Below are 18,811 nucleotides of genomic sequence, written 5' to 3'. Positions count from 1 at the left end.
AAAAAAAAAAAACTTACCCTGCGGTTAAAAATGAGAACACTTGATCCTCTTTTCTTTCAAATTTTCTTTTTTTCTTTTTTTAGAAATCATTTGTTCATTTATTCATTAATATGTTGTCAAATTCAATTTTCTGTACACTATGTTTTCCATTTTTTGTACTATTAGATATACATATTTTAAAGATATTTAAATTAGAAATTAAGTATTTTCTGAAAAAGAATCATTTTGTTACTGTTCTCTAGCAACAAACCTGAAACAACTCTCATTAAACTCAATGAACTCATTTAAATACCTTTGTTCAATGGCAACTTCTCTGAAGGTCTAGTTTAAGCAGTTGCATTCTACATAACATTATTTTAACTTGTTACATAGTATATAATTTTAAAAAGTTTTCCATAATAAATGTTTCTCTTTGATACCATACAGAACAACTTTTAAAACTTCCCAATTACTCAAATATTTAAAAATGTATCCTTCTTCAAAAGGCACAAACATTTATAGGTTCAAATCTTTATTGTCTTAAAATGTTATGGGTTTTTAAATTATTTTTTTATTTTTATAGAGTGCATTTTGATTCATTGTACAAAAATGGGGTACAACTTTTCATTTCTCTGGTTGTACACAATGTAGATTCATACCATTTGTGTAATCATACATGTACATAGGGTAATGACATCTGTCTCATTCCACAGTCTTTCACACCTCTACCCCCTCTTCCCTCTCACTTCCCTCTACTGTTATAGGTTTTTTTACAATACAGTATTTTGTTATTTAAATGAACTCTAAATGGTTAATGTATAAAGAATATCTTTTTCTGAAACTCAACCATGAATTACGACTTCATCATGATTATTCTAAAGAGTCAAAGGCGTTGGGAAGATTTGAATGCTGCATTCAAAAATGTCAACAACTCAGACTCCTCTCTTAAGAATTCAGATGATATGTTTTCTGAAAGTACTTTTGAAGATAGCTGATTATTTATAGCTAATCTTAAAATCAGTCAAATTACAGAGTTCCTTTTTTGTTTTTGGAACATCAAAGGGCATTTAAAAAATGAAAGAATTTGCTACTCTGCTGAGGCAAACTCAAAATTATGATTATCTGCATGCAATAACACCCCTCTAAATAGTTTTGAAGAATGTATACATTTTATAAAGAATGTGTTAGAGAGAGCAAGTATTCTGATATTGATTGATTTCACTAAAGGAAAAAAACTGGTAATAATAACTAACATTGAACCCCTAAACTCAAACTAATGTATACATAACAGGCAATTAATATGGTTAATCATAAGGCACAATGCACAGGGTATGCCCTTTGAGTAAATGAATAGGTTGGTCTGCTTTTCTAGAGTTTTCTGGGGGAAAAAACACACAAAATAAAAACATTTTAATTCAGCACAGATTTTGATAAATTTATTGTTCCTAAAATGTAGTTGGTAAAAAGTAAATGATACACACCAATGAAGTATATTGTCATAATGACTTTTATATCAAAAAGGGCCTGCTATTTTTTTGAGTGATTAATGAGCACTATAGGACAAATTAGAAAATGACACAGAAGGTAGTAATTTCTTCCATAAGCTATACTTCCTTATTCCATAACACAGCTTTCAATCTGTAAAACTTTATCCCCAAAGGAACTTGAAATTCGTTTTGCGCTTTTTTGGCTTGACAGTATTTTTTTTCCATTACTTTTGCAAGTAACCATGGTCTTCTAGATGCACGTGACTCACCCTCAACTGGTTTGAGATCCAAGGAAGGCAAAAAATCTGAAAGCAGAAAATATAAAGTAGGACAAGTTGTAAATAATATGTAATTGTCAAAGATCCTGAAGACATGCTTTGTGACATCAATCTTTGATTTAACTGCTTATTTTCTTCTTCCTTCAACAGCAATACTCAGTCTAAGAGCATTTTCCTGTTTTTCTTCAGACAGCATAGGTACATTTTCTTGGACAGATATGCTTGTCTCCATTGTTGAATCCACTCTTCTTTCCTCTGTGTTTCCATGGCCAATCTTTCTGTTTTACCAGGGATTTCAGGGGCTCAAGCTCCATAAAGTTCTGGGGCTTTTACATATACTGAAAGAATAAACCTACTACAATGCAACTTACTGACTTCTTCAAGTTTTTCTTTTTCTCAAGCAAACAAGCTTGATCCTCAGAAAGTGACTCTATCAAATCTTTATCTCATTCTTGTTGCGGCATTGTAGTTCTTAACTTATTTCTAAGATCATTTCATATTTTATTCTCTCATTTTTCCTATTGTTAAAACAGCATTAAAGTTGGTTTGTTGTTTTTATGGTTTGGATGTGAGGTGTCCCCCAAAAGCTCATGTGTGAGACAGTGCAAGAAGTTTCAGAGGAGACATGATTGGGTTGCAAGGGTCTTAACCCAATCAGTGATTTAATCTCCTGATAGGGATTAACTGAGTGGTAAATGAAGTGGTAGGGTGTGGCTGGAGGAGGTGGCAATTGGGGCGTGAATTTGGAATATATATTTTGTTTCTGGAGAGTGGAGAATCTCTCTGCTTCCTGATTACCATGATGCAAGCTGCTTGCCTCTGCCACACTCTTCTGCCATGATGTTCTGCCTCACCTCAAGCCCTGAGAAGTGGAGCTGGCCTTCTTTGGACTAAGACCTCTGAAACCATGAGACCCTAAATAAACGTTTCCTCCTCTACAATTGTTCTGGTCAGATCATTTAGTCACAATAGCAAAATAGCTGACTAAAACAGTTGTTCAGCAAAGATGCTGGAATATTTTGCATTCCTTCATTCTTTTTTCTTTCTTGTTCTTCAAGTTGTTCTTGAAACTTAACTTTTACTACTTGAAGCTTTTCTTGAAGTTCACCAACTAAGCTTGAAGAATCTTCCCTGGTAGAATCAATAGCAGGACTTTGTACTATTTGATTCTCAAGATGTTTAACTTTTTCTAATAACTCTTTTTTTTTGAATTTTTTCTTTTTTTTTATTGTAAACAAATGGGATACATGTTGTTTCTCTGTCTGTACATGGCGTAAAGGCATACCATTTGTGTAATCATAAATTCACATAGGGTAATGTTGTTTGATTCATTCTGCCATTTTTTCCCTTCCCCCCCTCCCCTCCCCCCCTTCCCCTCCATCTATACAGTCCTTCCTTCCTCCATTCCTGCCCCCCTCCCTAAACTCAACTCTAACCCCAACACTAACCCTTCCCACCCCCCATTATGTGTCATCATCCACTTATTAGCGATATCATTCTTCCTTTGGTTTTTTGAGATTAGCTTATCTCACTTAGCATGATATTCTCCAGTTTCATCCATTTGCCTGCAAATGCCATAATTTTATCATTCTTTATGGCTGAGTAATATTCCATTGTATATATATACCACATTTTCTTTATCCATTCATCAATTGAAGGACATCTAGGTTGGTTCCACAATCTGGCTATTGTGAACTGGGCAGCTATGAACATTGATGTGGCTGTATCTCTGTAGTATGCTGATTTTAAGTTCTTTGGGTATAGGCCAAGGAGTGGGATAGCTGGGTCAAATGGTGTTTCCATTCCAAGTTTTCTAAGGAATCTCCACACTGCTTTCCAGAGTGGCTGCACTAATTTGCAACCCCACCAGCAATGTACAGTGTACCTTTCTCCCCACATCCTCGCCAACACCTGTTGTTGCTTGTATTCTTGATAATTGCCATTCTAATTGGGGTGAGATGGAATCTTAGGGTGGTTTTGATTTGCATTTCTCTTATTACTAGAGATGTTGAACATTTTTCCATATGTTTGTTGATTGCTTGTAGATCTTCTTCTGTGAAGTGTCTATTCATTTCCTTAGCCCATTTGTCAGTTGGATTATTTACATTCTTGGTGTAGAGTTTTTTGAGTTCTTTATAGATTCTGGAGATTAGCGCTCTATCTGAAGTATGATTGGCAAAGATTTTCTCCCACTCTGTAGGCTCTTTCTTCGCATTGCTGATAGTTTCCTTTGCTGAGAGAAAGCTTTTCAGTTTGAATCTATCCCAGTTATTAATTCTTGCTTTTATTTCTTGTGCTATGGGAGTCCTGTTGAGGAAGTCTTGTCCTAAGCCGACATGTTGAAGCTCTGGACCTACTTTTTCTTCTATAAGGTGCAGGGTCTCTGGTCTGATTCCAAGGTCCTTAATCCATTTTGAGTTTAGTTTCGTGCATGGTGAGAGATATGGGTTTAGTTTCATTCTGTTGCATATGGATTTCCAATTCTCCCAGCACCATTTGTTGAAGAGGCTATCTTTTCTCTATTGCATATTTTTGGCCCCTTTGTCTAGTATGAGAAAATTGTATTTATTTGGGTTTGTGTCCGTGTCCTCTATTCTGTACCATTGATCCACCTTTCTATTTTGGTACCAATACCATGCCGTTTTTGTTACTATTGCTTTGTAGTAGAGTTGTAGATCTGGTATTGCGATACCCCCTGCTTCACTCTTTCTGCCAAGGATTGCTTTAGCTATTCTGGGTTTTTTATTCTTCCAGATGAATTTCATAATTGCTTGCTCTATTTCTGTAAGGTACATCATTGGGATTTTAATTGGAATTGCATTGAATCTGTATAGCACTTTTGGTAGTATGGCCATTTTGACAATATTAATTCTTTCTATCCAAGAACATGGGAAATCTTTCCATCTTCTAAGGTTTTCTTGAATTTCTTTCTTTAGTGTTCTGTAGTTCTCATTGTAGAGGTCTTTCACCTCTTTTGTGAGATTGATTCCCAAATACTTTATTTTTTTCGAAGCTATTGTGAATGGAGTAGTTTTCCTAATTTCTCTTTCTGAAGATTCATCGCTTATGTATAAAAGTGCCTTAGATTTATGTGCATTGATCTTATATCCTGCTACTTTACTGAATTCACTTATGAGATCTAAAATTCGGAATGAACAAGGAAATATCACAACAGACACGACTGAAATACAAAACATAATTAGAAACTATTTTGAAAATCTATACTTCAACAAAATAGAAAATTTCGAAGACATCAACAGGTTTCTAGAGACATATGAATTGCCTAAACTGAACGAGGAGGACATACACAATTTAAATAGACCAATTTCAAGTAATGAAATAGAAGAAGTCATCAAAAGCCTTCCAACAAAGAAAAGTCCAGGACCAGATGGGTTCTCAGCCGAGTTCTACAAAACTTTTAAAGAAGAGCTCATTCCAATACTTCTCAAAGTATTCCAGAAAATAGAAGAGGAGGGAACTCTCCCAAACTCATTCTATGAAGCCAATATTACCCTGATTCCTAAACCAGACAGAGACACATCAAGGAAAGAAAATTTCAGACCAATATCCTTAATGAACATCGATGCAAAAATTCCCAACAAAATTTTAGCAAATCGCATACAAAAACATATTAAAAAGATAGTGCACCATGATCAAGTGGGTTTCATCCCAGGGATGGAAGGTTGGTTCAACATCAGGAAATCAATAAGTGTCATTCACCATATCAATAGACTTAAAGTCAAGAATCACATGATTATTTCGATAGATGCAGAAAAAGCATTTGATAAAATACAGCACCCCTTCATGCTCACAACACTAGAAAAAATAGGGATAGTGGGAACATTCCTTAACATTGTAAAGGCCATCTACGCTAAACCCATGGCTAATATCATTCTAAATGGTGAAAAACTGAAAGCATTCCCTCTAAAAACTGGAACAAGGCAGGGATGCCCTCTTTCACCACTTCTATTCAATATCGTCCTTGAAACTCTAGCCAGAGCAATTAGACAGACCAAAGAAATTAAAGGGATACGAATAGGAAAAGAAGAACTCAAACTATGCCTATTTGCTGATGATATGATGGTATACTTAGAGGAACCAGGAAATTCCACCAGAAAACTTTTAGATCTAATAACTCTTTCTCAATAATGTCTCTCTTCAATTTAGATTCTTTTACGGTAGCCTGAATTGCTTCATCTTTTTCCACAATTAAGCATCTAAATTTAACTGTTCTCTGTCTTGTTCATGGCTCATGACCAATCTCTCTTTTTCTGTCTCATGGTTCTCTATAATAGCTTCATATTTCTCTTCTTGTTGGATGATTTTTTCATCTTTTTTGTTTTTCAACATCACTCAAGGGACTGGGGATGTAGCTTCATGACAGAGCACTTGCCTAACACATGCAAGGTACTGGATTCAATACCTAACACCACATTAAAAAATAAACAAAATAAAGCATGCTACAAATGCCAAATATATATATATATATATATATATATATATATATATATATATATATTAAAAACAAAGAGCACTCAATTTTGAGTCCAATTTACTCTGTAGTTCAACTATTTGTTCTTTCAAGGCTTTTGTTGTTGTTCTATTTCCAATGTTTGGTGATGCAAAGATGTTACTTTGGATAATTCAGCTTTAAGAATATTAGATTCTTCTTCTTGTCTTCTAATTAACTGTGAAATGCATTGATCTTTTATAATCATCATTAAAGTTCCTAGCTCTGCTAAGCCCACCTGGTAATCTTTTGGTTTATTGCACTTATTTCTGTTCTCAATTTTTTTGTCACTTGTTCAAGGAGAGATTTCAAAGCTTCCTTCTGCTGTATTCTGCTTGCTTCCAGCAAATTTTTGTCTCTTCAGTTTCTGTTTCCTTCAATGCAAGCTCAACTTCTAACTTGTATCTCATGTTTGACAAATCAGAAACCTTGAGTTTTAATTCCTGCAGTTGCTTCTATTTTTCCTGGATAATCATGACATGAGACTCTTGTATCTGATGAATTCTTTGTTGATTTTCTTCTTTCAGTTACTCCAAAGAAACTTGGTGGTCTGTCATAACTTATTCAAACTCCAGTGTATGCCTGACCTGCAGTGTGCCCTCCAATTCTTTCAGGTAATATCGTTCTAAGCACTAAGTTCTGCTTTAAATAACTGTACCTTCTAAAAAGACTTCTAATACTACCTCTTGTGACTGCTTCAGCTCTCTAATTTTGAGTGTGCATGATATTTTCCATCTCCAACAACTTCCAATCCTTATCATGCTGTAGTCAGATGACAGCTTCTTTTTCATGTTTAGCCACAGCAAATTTATTATCTTTATTTTGTAAATCCTCAGAGTATACTAGGTCTCCTTTCAATTTTTTTATTTCATTTTTATTTTCTTCAATTTCCTTTATTAATGCATCAAGTTCACCATCATATTCACTTTTTAAAGACTGTAGTTCTTTTTGATGTTTTCCTATTGTCATTTCCAGGGAACAGTTTACTTTTTCAATAATGTTTCTTATTTTCAAAGCTTATATTTTAAAGAATTTGAGATGTCACTCTGTTCATTTTCTGCACAAATGTACATAAGTGGCAAGGTCTTCCTTGATGGTTTATATACTGAAGTGAGAGTTTTAGCCAACAACTCTACATTTTTCCAGTTAAACATTCAGAGATGTGTGATCTTCAAAATCCCCTTTACCACATATGTTTGTACCCTGCACCCATCCACTATCTATTGTATTGATAAGTGATGAATAAAGTGATTGAAAAATCATCTCTGGACTTACTGGATTACTTATAAGATTAGGAGAAGATAAATTTTCTTCCATCACAAGCTCATTCACTCCAGACACAAAATCTGATTCAAGACTTTCTGCTAATAAATTCAAATCTAAAGAAACTTGTTGAATAGTTCGTTTTATGTTTGGAAGGGGGATGTATTTGTCAGGTTTCTCTAGAGGAACAGAATCAACAGGAAGTGTGATTATACAAAGGGGATTTATTAGATTGACTTACATGACTAGTAACTGGATAGTCCACCATGGCCCCCTGTAGCTGGAGAGCTGGAAAAGCCAACAGCTGCACAGTCCAAGATGCAGAAACCCAGAACAAGAAAGATCAACAGTGCTACCCTAGTCTGAGACCAAGGCTTCTGGAAACTACCTGGAGAATCACTGACAGATTGCGCTTTGGAAGATTGAAGAAGTAAGAGTCCAATACCCTCAGACGATCAAAGTAGCAATCAAGAACCCATTGAAGAACAGCTGAATCTGCATCTGCATCTGCTTCCTTGTTCTTCCAGCTTTTATTCCATCCTATTGGACAGTGCTGCCCATGCTTGGGGAAGGTCTCCACTTCAGTTCACTATCCCAAATTCCAATCATTCCTAGACACGCCCTCATTGACACACCCAGAAGCCTTTGAATCCTCGGCATCTCTTAATACCATCAAGTTGACAATTTAAATTAAATGTTTTTATTCATTCTTTTTAGATATACAAGACAGTAGAGTGTATTTTGACATATTATACATAATAAATACTTGAAATATTAATGACTGAAATATTTCTAAATCATTTAAAATTAATTTTAACTTTATGTATTTAGTGTTTTCTTGCTTGCTATTCACTGAACTTCCTAATTCTATGGTTTGTTATTGGTCATTGATTCAGAAATATTTCAGCCATTAATATTTCAGGTATTTATTATATACTTCTGTTTCTTTTCCTAATAGCACTTTAATCATGTATACAGTATATCTTTTGAAATTGTACCATGATTCTGGATCTTCTGGATTTATTTTTTCTTCATTTTGTGTCTCTTCGAGTTAAATTTCTATTCTCCCATCTTTAAGCTTGCATATTCTTTTCTTGGATATGTTGAGTGTCCTAATGAGTCCATTGAAAACATAATTAACTTTCTCTTACAGTTTTTAATTTCCAATATTTCCTCTTGATTGTTTCTCAGAATTTCAGTCATTCTGCTTCCACTACCCATCTGTTCCTTCAAGTTATTTACATTTTCCATTAGAGCCCTGACATTCATATAACTGTTTTAAATCCCAAGTCTTCCAATTGCAACATCTGTGTTATGTACAAGTATAGTTGTCATGTTTTTGTTTTTGCTTTTTTTATTTTGAAATTACGGTTTTTGTGTGAGTTTGTGTGTGTGTGTGTGTGTGTGTGTGTGTGTGTGTGCTTTGGTGTGACTTGTAAATTTTTTAATGCAAACTGGATAGAATGTACAAAGTGATAGGAATTGAGGTAAATAGGGCTTTCTCATGAGAATTTATATTAATCTATCTGGGAGTTTAACCGTGTATAAATTTACTCTAGGTATCTGTGTTGGAGGTTTCCACATCTTGTATTGTCTGTCTTTATCTCTACTTTCCCATTTTTTCTCCCTGAGTACTTGTCTTCAGAGAATGTCTCTGTCTTGTAACTTTTCAACTATGTTACATTATTGTGATACTGGAGGTATGAAGGTAAGGTGATAAGGTTTACGGAAGGAGGATCTTTCTATATTCTATATCTCTCTGATATTTTTAGAATACTTATATCCTAAAGCTGTGATGTTTACTATATTTATCCTGTGGTATAGTGTCACTCCTTGAATTCAGCACTTCTAACTATGTTTTTTCCCTTCATTGAGACATTGCAGTTAAAGAGAAGTAGAGTGAAAGGAAACTCCTTCCTTCAAAAGGGATATGGCTCTATGTCTTTCCTCAGGAGAGTAGACCTTTGGTATCTAGAATATATGATATTTTCATAATTTTATTCTTTCAACATTACATTTTTCTATTTTCCATTGTGAGAACATATTGAAGTTCTTTAGCCAACAAAAGTATGGCAATCTCACAAAATTGTATGCTCCAAGATTATCTTATGGTTAAGGTAGACTACACTTAGCTTCCCAAAACTTAATAAAATTATTTATGTAAGTGTTCCTACCAGATTTTGCTTTCAACACATCTTTTCTAATTATCTAGACACTGGCTATGTCTCTCAGGTTAAGCCCATCTCTCCAAATTTTGGAGCAATTTATTTCCTATCTTGAAGATTTTTTTGCAGTTTGAGGGATTGAAATAGTATTTTCACATGCTAGGCAAATATTCTACCACTGAGATACACTCCAGAGCTTTTTATTTTATTTTCAGACAGAGTATCTCTGAATTGCTCAGGTTGCCCCAGAGCTTGAAGTCATCTTGCCTCAGCTTCCTGAGTACCTAGGAATAGACACATGTACCTCTCTGCTCAGTGGATTTTTATATATATATTATATATATATATAATATATATTATAAATATAATATAAATATATAAAAAATATATATATACTGCCAACTGATAAATACTCTCCATGAAATTAGAAATAATGAAACAGTTAACAGTTGTATTACTGGAAATGCATGAGGCAAAAACATGATGCACACCCAAATAATTCATTAAAGGGATGGTAAAACTCAAATTTCATAAATTAACATAACCAGTCTGATATAATCCATTACATAAATGTTAATCATCTTTATGCAAAAATATAAAACTTCTTTTAAGTTATAAATTGAAGTAAATATCTGGATAAAATTCCCATAAAGACAGGAGACAAGGGGGACATCCTTTTTGATGTTCACTTTTTAAAGAGATGGCTCCAATGATACCAAGAAAGATATTACTAGTATTCAAAAGTGTCAAGGGGCTCAATTGACTTTTAAGGAATTTTACATACATCTCAAGGAGAAAACAAATGATTGAAAATGATACATTTCTTTAAGAAAAATTTGAAAGACAGAGGAAGAATGGACAACAAGCCCAGTTTCAGTCATGTCTGCTACCCTGCCAAGCTCTCAGAGCTGCTTCTGGCTGCCTCAGTCACCCAGGCCTCTCAACTCTGACTAGCTGTGGCCCCCTGACTCCCAGCCACCTAACCAGAGCTGAGGAACTTGACCAGGTCCTTTTCTACCCTGACCCTTCCTTTGTGCTGGTAGTTTAAGGCTATGATGGGCAGGCACCTAGGTCACCAGTGGTTGTGTCAATTGGCAGTGCTAAATTGGCAGTTTTTAGCTGGCAGCAAGGATGAGAAGGCAGCAGAAGATAGTGCCTGGGGCTGCTGGCTGCACTGAAGCCACAGGTGGAGCAGAAGGCACTGCTGGTTTTGAGTTTAACCATTAGTGCCATTGAGTTGCCAATATCAAACAAAGCAAATATAAGCCAGTTTTAATCCATTTAAGAAGGGTGATAGTGCTTTTCACAGTACCTGTTGGAATCATAACAGAGGGTGAGGTATAAGCTCATGGAATCAAAAGAAATCATCATGAAGTTACATGTGTTTATGGTTAATACTGGAACTACTCTAACATTTGACACTGAACATACAATACAAACTGATAGACTTTAAACATGCCATTCAAAGCAAATAAAGATTCCTATTAAGCATCAGTACTTGTGGTCAATGAAGGAAAATGCATGACTACAGATCTAAGAGTGTGCACCTACAGCACTGGGATCAAGACAAATCCAACAAAGAAATAATTTTATTTGACCGTGCACCTGCTATTCCTAAAATGACCTTTTCAATAGAAAATTGTTGGAACTAATGACACGTTAACTAACTTAGGCTGACTCCTTACTCCCTGGCGAGTGAGCTAGATCAAGGCCTCAAAGTTGATTTCAATAGTTACTGACGATAAATCGGACCACCGTCAGGGATTGGTTAACAATAGTCTGCGAACGTGATCAGCTTGTGCTTGCCATATAGTCCTATGGGACTCTCACCTGCGTGAACACCCCATGCCTTGCTGACCTTTAAGATGATTGGTTCCCGCCTAGCCTCCACCCTGCATAAAAGCTGTGTGATTTCCTCAATAAACGAGATTCCTGCTGTGCCTCTTGCTGCTGACCGACCTCCCGGCTCTGGTGTGTTTCCTTTGCCGCCGACACTCATCATCCTGCTCGGCCCCGTATTCTCCTCAGGTGGGCCCTGAGGAGGTACATCGGACCTTGTTGCCCAACTGGGAGCAACAGAAAATGACATGGAAATAAAAATCAGAGTCTTTTATGATTCCTGAAGTTTTTCACATTGTTGCTTCAAGGACACAACTTGCAGTGGAAATGTATGAAATTGTCAAGAAACTTTGTTTTTTGTGAAGGTCTTGTCCATGATGAATATCTTCAACACGAAGTCTGGGCTACAATCATGAACAATCTGAAGGACTGCTCACATTCATACCAAAAGCTACTTTTCAAATTTGTGAGTATTCATTCAAAGTATCTGCAATCCATAGAAGACATCATATTAAAACTTGCTCATTTAAGAACTGTGGTTTCAGTAATGGCCAAGATTCCACTGTTGGAATTCCTAACCAGATATAGTTACAGGGAATGTTTGGGAAGAATGGATTCTTTAAAAGAAAATGAAGGCTCAGAAAAGACTAAGAAAAGATCCACTAAACTGGTACTTTCTCCTGATATGCCTAGAACAACTAACACATCCTTGTTAACCTCACTTCAAAAATCAGTAGAACATGTAGCTCTAGATGAACCACAGATGATTAAAGCAGTAAAGAAATTAGGGAATCTTGTCAAAATACTATTCAGCAAGATGAAACTTCAGTAGCTACTAAATATGGTGAACTGCCTTTTTTTTTTAATGTTTCTTTGTGAGACTGGATAAATGTTCAAGGCAGACCTAAATACGTGGAATTTTTGGTCAGGAAATGCTTTGATTCTATGAGCAGGCTTTACCCACATATAATAGAATGCCATGAAACTATTGCCAAACTTGATAATCAGAATATGAAAGTCACTAAAAGGCTTAAAGATCAGTGTATGCTCTGGACCAGATAATTGCTAGATGTGGTTGGCTGGTGAATGAACAAAAAGACCTTGTTCAGGGACTTTTAGCAAATCAGATGAGAGCTGAAAACTTGAAGAATGCATCTGTATTACCAGATTTGGCCCAAGCCATACAAATCAGTTGATGATTATGTTACAAAATCATAGAAAACTTTTGGATATTAAACAGAAGTGTACCACTGCCAAACAAGAACTAGGAAATAATCTACAAGTCAGACTACAGTGGTGTTGCTTTGTGAAGCTCCATGCTGATCAAGATGGAGAGAAATTGCAAGCTTTGCTCCCCCTTGTAATTGAGATGTTAGAAAGAGTCAAAATTGTTGAAGGTCTTAATACAATTCCTCAGATGTGCTGCTTAGCTGTTGTTGAGGTTGTAAGGAGAAAAATGATCATTAAACACTACAGGGAGTGGGCTGTGCCTTATTTAAAGATGGAAAGTGATTGTATGAGGCAGAAAAACCTAAAAGGGAATCCTTTGGGAAATTAGGAAGTCTTTTTAAAGAAACCATCAGTTTCAGGGACTGGCCTCCTGGCTTCCTTCCTTTTGTACTCAGAAGCCTGGAAAGTTTGACTCTGAACTTCCAGATATTTCATTAAATAATATACCATCTGTGCACTCATTTTGTCTCTCAGAAGTTCAAACATTCCTCAGGGTCCCTTTACTTTGAGACTTTGAACCACTATACCAGCATGTACTTGCCCTACATAATTTGGTAAAAGCAGCACAAAGTTTGGATGAAATGTCCCAGACCATTACAGTTCTACTGAATGAACAAAAGGAATCTGTGGGTCAGTCATGCTCAGTCTGCTCCTTCCCCCAAAATAGAAAATGCAACAGGAATTGCAACTGCAACCTCACTGAAATCTACTCCTCTGCTCACTGTTCAGGACCCCTTATGTCCTGCCATATGTCCCTTGGAAGAATCGTCTCCAGATAGCACTGATGAATATAGATTTGATTTTGAAACTATCGCCTTTAATGGTTAATTTGAATTGCTAACTTGATGGTATTAAGAGATGCCGATGATTAAGAGGCTCCCTAAGCATGAGCAGCACCTCCCAATAGGATGAATAAAAGTTGGAAGAACAAGGAAGCAGATGCAGATGCAAGCTCAGCTTTTCTTCAACAGGTTTTTGATTGCTGGTCGTGTAAGCCAATATAATGAGTTCCTTTTTATAATTATACTTCCTGTCAATTCTGTTCCTGTAGAGAACCCTGATTAATACAAATATGGTGGAATAAAAGTTTAAAATATGGCAAAAAAAAAACCAAGGCCCTGAGTTCAATCCCCAGCATGGCAAAAAAATTAAAAAATAAAAAATAAAATGCAAAAAAATTAAAATAATTCCCTACACTGGCATATTTTATGTTTGTTTACTTCAGTTTTAATATAATATACCAACATAAATAACTATTTCTATTTTAATCAATTTAATTTGTGTTTTCATGCTTACTAGTCATTTGATATTTAACTTTCTTCAGCAATGAAAGAGATATAATGATTTTCTCAGACAACAAATATTGAGAGAATTCCTAATCAGAGAACTGTCATTCAAGAAATAAAGACATATTCTAAATAGAAAAAAAGGGTATAAGTCAGAAACTTATATAAACAAAATGTTGTCAGAGAAGAAATAAATCAAAATAAATATTTTATATTTCCTACTCTGAAATGATCTAAAAGGTAACAGTAAAATAATAACATATCTTTGTAATTTACTTTGTGTACTACTGCAGATGTATAAGAAAGAATAACAGTAATGTCAGGAACAAAAGAAAGGAGAAATTATAGATACTATAATGTATTACTTGTACTAGAAGTCAGTAAGTAGTGTTAATTAAAGGTTAATATAGATCAGTTTAAAAAGTATATTTTAAATTCTAGGAAAATCACAAATATAAACATGTAAAGTAGAAGAGGTGATATAGAATCACATGAAATTTCCATTAAAATCAAATTTCATAAATAAAAGGAAAATATAAAAACGAGGATCAATGTTAATGAATACAGTTGCAAAAATGATAGAAATTAGTGCAGCTATATCAATAACCATTAAATATGAATAGTGTATAAACCCGTAAGAGATTTTTTAGAAGGCTATTAAACAAGAGCACTATATGGTATCTTCCAGAAATCAATATTAAATATAAAATGTTAGGAATGAAAAAAGAGAATAAGGAAAGCTATGTTATGCTATCATTAACAAGAAAATAAAACTTTTCATAACAATTCCATAAAAAACCCACAGAAAAACTGACAGCAAGATTATTAGGTTACTTCATAATGATAAATAGATCAATTAGCCCAGGTATATCAGTTCTCAGGGTCTATACATCTAAAATAAAATTAAAATGTAGGAGAGAAAATAGAATTAAAAGCAGAAATAGAATAATTCACTGTGGTAGAAGACTTCAATTCTCATCAAATAAACAGAAAACCAATGAAGTTATAGATGATCTGAAATGTTCCCTCAGGCAACCTTATCCAACTGACAATTATACAATACTTACTCAATAGCAACATATAACACTTTCTTCTCAATGTCACATGAAAGATTCATACAGATAGATCATATACTGTGTCATATATTACAACTTACCAAATTAGAAAGGAAAATAAAAAAATATGCTGAACACAAATGTAATCAGGTTGTTGCTACAGAAAACAAAGCAAAAATAATAGCTGAAAGTTCAAAAATATTTTGAAATTAAAACATATTTTAATGAATTCCTGAGTCAAAGGAGAAGTATATGTCAATACTAAACTATTTTGAACTAACTAGAAAAATACCTTATGAATATGTGTGAAATTCCATGATATTTGTACCTAGTGGAAATGTATTACATTAAATTCATGTATTGGAAAATAAGGATCTAAAACCAATAACTTAAGAATATTAGAAGGGAAACAGGTGTAAACTGCAAGTGAATGCAGTTTTCCCCTAAAAAACACACACACACACACACACACACACACAAAAAGAACCAATTAATTCTAAAGAAATAAAAGACAATAATTGATGCCAATTATAGCATAAAAGGAAAGATACTGAAAACATGAGAAAAACAGCAAAGTGGAACAAAAGAAAAACTTTGCTTCTTGAAAGATCAATGAGAATGATAAGTCTGAAGTCCATCTGTAGGGAAGGGAGAGATGACAAAATCATTTGTATCCAAAATGAACCAGGGAACAACACCACTAAATACATGGACTTTGAAAAATTAAAAGCTTTGTATTATGATAAACTAAATGCCTTCAAATTTGATAACTTGGAAGAAAATGAAAAAAATTTCTTCAAAGACACAAATTATCAACTATCATTTGAGAAGAATAGATGACCTGACTATAATTTTATCTATCCTAACATTCTATCAATTTCTAAAAAAATGTATAAATAATTAATAATCCTCCAAATTTAAAAAGTGAGGTCCATATGGTTACACTAGCGAGTCCTGACAAACTTTTAAGGAAGAAATAATACCAACCACATTAGTCTCTTCCAGAAAATCAAAATAGATGAAACATTTCCTAACTCAACAAAGCTAGCATTATCAAAATGCAAAAAAGGCAGATAAAGATTTAACAAGAATTGGAAATTACATACTAATATATTTCATGAACACACATTTTTGCCGTTAATTTCACCTTTGCCTTCTACAGGAATTACACCTTTTTTTGTTCCTCAATACTGCTATCTTCTTTGGGGATTAGTTGAATTTTGTTGTAAAATGTTTTGATTCACTTCTCATTTTCTTGCTTGTGTGTTGTCTATATATTTTATCTTTGTTACCAGGGGGATTTCTTTCAATATATTAAAGTGATAAAACCTGTAATTTCAATAGTATATAAAAACTCTGCTCCTGTTCCCTTCTATCCCCCTTTTTACCGTTACTGGTAGCAAGGAAATATGTCTTTATGTATTATTTAAAACAGATTAATAATTTTATGCATTTATATTTATAAACCTGTAGAAACCAAAATTAAAATAATGCTAGTTATTTAATTGTCCTTGTATTTACCAGTTATCTTTATTTCTTCATATAATTTTAAATTACAGTCTGCAATTTATTCCAAAACTATAAACTTCTGGTAGCATTTCTTTCTCTGTAGATCTAGTAGTTTTAGAAAAACTTAGATTTTGTTTACCTAGAGTTATCTTTATTTTCACCTCATTTATGAAGTACAGTTTTTCTGGATATGAAGTCATTGGTTGATAATTTATTTACATGACATTTCCTACCTTTTTTTAAAGTACTTCCAGTGTATCAACCTATTGCCTTCTACTCTTCAAATTTATGATAGGAACTTAATAATCTTATTTTTTTAAATTTTGATGCATCGTACACAAATGGGGTACAACTTTTGTTTCTCTGATTGTACATGAAGTAGAGTCACACAGTTTGTGTAATCATACACATACACAGGGTAATGATGTTTGTCTCATTCTATTATTTTCCTTCCTTCCACCCCCTATCCATCCCTCATTTTCCTCTATAAAATCCATCCTTCCTCCATTCTTGCCTCCTTCCCACCCCCCATTATGTATCATCATACACTTATCAGAGAAGTCATTCAGCCTTTGTTTTTTTTGAGGGGATTGGCTTATTTCACTTAGCATGATATTCTCCAGTTCCATTCACTTACCTGCAAATACCATAATTTAATTCTTCTTTGTGGCTGAATAATATTCCATTATGTATATATAGCACAGTTTCTTTTTCCATTCATCTATCCATGGGCCTCTAGGTTGGTTTCACAATATAACTATTGTGAATTAAGCTGCTGTAAATATTGATGTGGCTGCATCACTGTAGTATGCTGATTTTAAGTCCTTTGGGTATAGACCAAGGAGTGGAATAGCTGGGTCAAATGGTGGTTCCATTCCAAGTTTCCTAAGGAATCTCAATACTGTTTTCCAGAGTGGCTGCACCAATTTGTGACCCCACCAGCAATGTATGAGTGTACCTTTTTCCCCACATCCTCGCCAACACCTATTGTTGCTTGTATTCTTGATAATCCCCATTCTAATTGGGGTGAGGTGGAATCTTAGGGTAGTTTTGATTTGCATCTCTCTTATTAATAGAGATGTTGAACATTTTAAATTTATTTAAAAAATTGACTCAAAATATCTGTATATATTTTTATACAATATGACAATTCAATACATTTATATAATGTGTAAAAATCAAATGTGTAATTAACATGTCTATCTACTAAAGAAATACATCTCTTTCTTGGGAAACTTTAGTCTCTTCTACTTGGTTTCAAACATGTAACAGATCATCAGTTATAGCTTATCCTTCTGTGTGATAAAACTCTGGAACTAATTACTCATGTTTAATAAATGTTCTATGAAAAATAGATGTATAAACACAGAAGAATGAAACTTGACCCCTACCTCCTGCCTTGTGTAAAAATTACTAGAACTAATTTATTCAATCTAACTGAATTTTTTGTGTCTGTTATCTAACCTCTCTCTTTCCCCTTTCCCCTCTCCCTTCCCAGTCTCTAATGACCATGATTGTACTCTTTTACCCAAATGTCATAGTTTAAGCTTCCAAAAGTAAGTGAGAATAATCAACATTTTTCTTTATATGCCTGAGTTGCTTCAATTAAGATAATATCTTCCAGTTCCACCCCCATGCTTGCTGTAAATAATGGTATTTTATTCTATTTTATGACTAAATATTATCCCATTGTATGTATATACCACATTTTTATCCATTCATCTATTATTGATGGGCATGTAGGTTGATTCCAAATCTTGGTGATTGTGAATGGGACTCAAATAAGTATGGGAACGCCGATATTTCATTGACATAATGATTTCACTTGCTTTGGATATATACCTAGTAATAAAATTGCTGGATCACAATGTAGTTCCAGTTTTTGTTGTTGTTTTATAAGAAAATTAGAAAATGTTTTTTGTAATGGCTATACTAATTAACATCCATCCCAACACTGTATTAACAATCATATATCATATAGAACCACAAAAAACACAGAATAGTCAAAACAATGCTGAACAAAAACAATAAAACTGGAGGTATCTTCATACCTAATTTCAGATTTATAGCATTACCACAGAGCTATAGTATAAACAATAGCAGGTAAAAATACTGATGAATATATTTTGTATAGTAATAAGGAGTTTCTCTCTTAGTAGGGTTGACATTTTGTCTTCATCTTTCAAGAGTTTGAACATAATATGTCTTGT

At 34.1% G+C, this 18,811-nt stretch overlaps 1 pseudogene; it reads right to left on the bottom strand.

Annotated features, from left to right (window-relative positions):
• Window positions 1-1,583: 1,583 nt before the first annotated feature.
• On the bottom strand, window positions 1,584-10,906 carry LOC124971544 (RB1-inducible coiled-coil protein 1-like; annotated as a pseudogene).
• Window positions 10,907-18,811: the final 7,905 nt, after the last annotated feature.

The sequence above is a fragment of the Sciurus carolinensis genome, chromosome X (genome assembly GCF_902686445.1).
Source record: "Sciurus carolinensis chromosome X, mSciCar1.2, whole genome shotgun sequence".
Lineage (NCBI taxonomy): Eukaryota > Metazoa > Chordata > Mammalia > Rodentia > Sciuridae > Sciurus > Sciurus carolinensis.
The sequence above is the reverse complement of the archived record's forward strand: the minus strand, read 5'-3'. Positions and strand labels throughout refer to the sequence as shown.